At 41.1% G+C, this 4456-nt stretch overlaps 1 long non-coding RNA gene across 1 annotated transcript; it reads left to right on the forward strand.

The window, feature by feature from the left end:
* The first annotated feature begins 6 nt into the window (after nucleotides 1–6).
* LOC103368438 (uncharacterized) lies at nucleotides 7–1328 on the forward strand. Its single transcript, XR_520774.1, has 2 exons — nucleotides 7–427; nucleotides 924–1328. It is a non-coding gene; the product is annotated as an uncharacterized LOC103368438 (long non-coding RNA).
* Nucleotides 1329–4456: the final 3128 nt, after the last annotated feature.

Consider the following 4456-nt stretch of genomic DNA (forward strand, 5'->3'; position numbering starts at 1 on the left):
GCCACCAAACTGAAAGTGAGATCATAACTCAGTAACTGTTTCACATACGGACTCAGAACTTGGTGTAGGGACCAAAAATGCATTTGAGCCCTGGTGAGGGCTACAATAAGCAGAAACATAATTTTCCAATCATTGTTTACAGTCATGCTTTTATTACAATCAGATCAAGTTGCCATGGTACCTATGGCCTGCCAAGCTAGTTATATTTAATTAAGAGGAGTTTCTTTATGATTTTTGAAAATAATTGTTCAGATAGAATTAGTAAACTACACATACTATATTGTGCTTAGGAACTAAAATGTGTTTTTGTTCTTGTTGAACAGACCTTTCTCTCTACATTCAGAAGGGGAGGAACTTGGATTGGTTTGAATGACAAAGAAAAAGAGGGCACCTGGACATGGGTAGATGGAACTCCTCTGACTCTGAGGTAAATCTTTACTTTGGTTCAGAAATAATTAATTCACATACACAACTATTGTTTTTTATCACTACAATTTATCAGTTGTTGAACTTTCAGCAAGTGTTTCTCACAATCATAACAGAAATAACCTCATTGGTGAACTTACACATCAGTGGATCAAGTCATGCTACCTGGGCCAAATCTTAAAAATGTACTTTCTAGTTTTTCTGTGACATAAGGGGAACTAACTCTTCCTAAACTGACATCATATTTGACATGTTATCATCTCGTACGCATTTTATGGTAAAAAGCTGCAGTGTTGAGTCATAATTCTCAGTGGATTCATCATCCAAAGCAGATGATTTTAAATATATATAGTCATTGGTACTAAAAAAATATTAGGAAACAAGACATTTGATGGTCCCATTAAAACCATCTGTTCTTGCTTGTGTTTGTGTTTCTATTCTGATTCCTTTGTCAAAAATAAACACTGTAATAATTCTGTTGTTCACTGACCTGCCAGTTATTGGGAGAACAACCAGCCTGACAACGGTGGTGGAAGTTCACTGTATGGTGAAGAGGACTGTGCACACATGACAACTTATAGGCTTGCTGTTTGGAATGACATTTCATGTACAGCTTCTCTGCAGTGGATCTGTGAAAAACAACCATAACTATGCTCCATTTTTTGTCTGAGGATCATATATATCTGAAGTCATCTGTTTAAATACTTTTCAGTTTTAGCTAAGCTTGTCATTTCATCCTGTAGCTTTGGTATTTGGCTGTAGCTGAATGGGTGCAACCTTGATATGGACCTACAGGTGATAACGCAGCTGTTTCTTCCTATGCCAATGTGTTCATTTTTCTAAAATCAATGTATTAAGATAATAAATCACAATAAAAAAAAAATCTAGATGCCATTCCTGAATGAAGTGTTCACTGTACTGTTTTTTTTTTTTTTTTTTCATTCATCCAGGGAAGGGAATCTCTGTTTGGTTCATATCACTTCATAGAATTTAGCGAGGATGTTTGTCCATGTGGTGCTGCACTGCTACAACCCGCGCTACTCACGGTACTGCAAATATTTGTGTGCATGTTCTGCCTTATTCCTACTCGATTCTTCGCTATCTTAGTGGTAAATGTGCTGTGAAAGTGCAGCAAGATGTTATTGTTGAAAGGACTTTATTACGCTTTTACTCCGGCTAGTGTTGGGCCACACTATGCTGGAGGCGAGTACCGTGGTGACCACGCTCCTAAGGTACACTAGAGCAGGGGTTCTCAACTGGTGGGTCGCGACCCAAAAGTGGGTCGCGGACCTGTTCTGGGTGGGTCGCAGACAGCTGGTCAGAATTATTTTTTATTTATTATTATTTTTTATTTTGAAAAGACTTTTATTTTGACAGGCATGGTAACCGTAGTTTGTTTGATGTTCATTTTAAGTTTGTGTTGATGTTGGGATGCAACATGGCAAAGCGCAAATTTGACCCGGAGTGTTTAAATGTTGATTTTCATACTCGGGCTGGACCCAAATAGCCAACTATTATACAATATATCAGTTTTGATCTCCGAATATTCCTCCCACCTCCCGCCACTACCACCGATACAGCACCGAGACCGTAGGTCGGACTGAAAGCTCAGCGCCCGCATCCCCCATCTGAGTAATAATTATTTTGTGCAGTTTTGTACATGCAGTGGTCATGGTGATGCTGCTTTGATTGTGATGTGGGTGTGTGTATGGCATATGTTGGGGAATCCAGCGACAGCGTTAAGTCCCTGTTTGATTTGGGCTATTCGGTGATGGCTGTAAGGGAGCTGGATGTAGGCTGGGGGCAGGGGAGTTATGGCATCCAACACTGCCGGCTTGATCCTGCTCAGTGGTGGCTGGAAATGCCGCATATGTCTCCAACCTCACACTGGAATGTGTCGATGGTCAAAATCCCCGAATACTTTCTATTTGTAGTTTCACTGTTCTACCGCTAGATTATGTGCGTACGCATGGTCAGAGCTGTGCTTATATTTACGCACATTCCAAAGTATAAGTACAAGTTGATAAATTCCATACTTTGCGTAGGAATGTTCATACGCACGCTCTACGCACATATCTGTGCGTGCGCACTGATGATAAATGAGGCCCCAGGTTTCCTCCGTGCAGCGTGGGTTCTCTCCGGGTTCTCCGGCTACCTCCCACAGTCCAAAAACATGTTGAGGTTAACTGGTGATTCTAAATTGCCCGTAGGTGTGAATGTGAGTGTGCTTGGTTGTCTGTCTCTAAGTGTAGCCCTGTCATAGACTGGTTACCTGTCCAGGTGTCCCCTGCCTTCACCCTAAGTCAGCTGGGATAGACTCCAGCCCCCTGCGACCCCTCGTCCTCACTAGGGGTTACGCGGTGTATTTGTGCAGGACAGTTTTTTTTTTCTCAATTATTCTTTCAACGACAATTCAAGCAATGTCTTAATTCACTAAATTATAATTTAGCAAATTTTTATTTATTATTACTTTTTTCAGTTTCTAGTTATTTGAAATAAAAATATAACAATGTTATTATTAATAAATATAATGCTGTTAAAACCTACAAGGCGCATTTCTGTCTTCCATGGCAGCAGACGCACGTGCCACTCTGTCACTCTTGCTCGACCACTCACGCAATGCGTGAGCTTACAGCTAGTTAGCTAACGGCTATTTGGCAGTGAGCCTGCTAACAGAGTAGATAGTACAAAACATAGAATTAAAATACATAACATATTAAATTCATATTGTCTTTTCTTCATTATGGTCTTAATCAGTTTTGCTACCATCATCTTCGCTGCTACTACTGCTATTCGCTAGCGCATGCACATAACCGTTAGCAGTGTTTGCTAAGACACCCCCGCTTTGACATGCTGGCGAGGACCCTGAATATCCTCCCCTCCAGCTGTATGTCCATCTGGGATGCTGTCATGTGTTGAGGCGTGTTCATTCTTTTGAGATAGAAGACAAGCTACTTCTCTCATTTAGTGTTATTTATTCTGCGATATAATATTTTACTTGATCAAGGATCCATTACTGATTCAGAAAATCACAGTCAGCAAGCTGTTATCTGTAACCAACTTCCCCAGCAATGGATCCAGCTTCATGTAATCATAAACATTTTATTCATTGTAGTGCAAGGTGACTGGCTACTAAACACAGACATTGAATTTAAATAGTGAAACGTGAATGGCTATCTGGTTGGGGAGGAGCCGTGGTTGAAACTTAGCTCTCCCGTTGTTGGTGCACAGATATGTCCATATCTCTTGGCACCCAATCCATCCAATCCACAGCATCTGCACCCTGTAAAGAGAAACCTCCTCATGAACATTCCCCGCTCTCTAGATGTCAGTACTTCTCCTTTGTCTAAAGTACTATAAGTTTATAGGGGGATGGTATGTCTGTGTGTGTGTGTGTGTGTGTGTGTGTGTGTGTGTGTGTGTGCATTCCTTCTCTCTGACCTGGCCTAACCTCCCTGAGTTTGGTCTCTCTGGCCTGCTTGTGTTCTTCTTTCCCCTTCTTAAAATTAGCACAACTCACACATTAATATGCATTAAATGATGCTAGTGTCAATTATAAGCTATCAGTGCTTTCACAAAATTAAATATTCCAACACATGGAGCCATATTTCTGTTAAAGCAAACACACAGCAGTCCCTCCACTCTCCGCGGGTTTCTCTCAGCAAACATAGCTCGTCCAGCTTGTTGTGGAGGGAGCGGACACTGGAGAGCAGGAGCAACAGTCCTGCTGGTCTGGAGGGGTTAGCCTTTAACCTAGCATGGATCCCAGCCCTCTTCCTCCTCGTTTGTTTACGTTCGTACCGTTTGCGCTTCCTTCTCTCTCAGGTAACTGCCGGCGTATTAACTGAGTCCGAGTGGTTGCTTGAAATGGTATAAAAGCAACGGTACATCGCTTTGCAGCATACATTTTATGTTACCTTGATAACACTAAAACATGAATCACAGTTTTATTAATTTGTAACCTTTATTGTATGTTTTGTTTTTTTGTTTTTCAGAGTTTTCATGTCCGAAGCATTTAAGAGAAAGCATT

This window comes from Stegastes partitus, unplaced genomic scaffold (genome assembly GCF_000690725.1).
Source record: "Stegastes partitus isolate 25-593 unplaced genomic scaffold, Stegastes_partitus-1.0.2 Scaffold1155, whole genome shotgun sequence".
Classification (NCBI taxonomy): Eukaryota; Metazoa; Chordata; class Actinopteri; family Pomacentridae; genus Stegastes; species Stegastes partitus.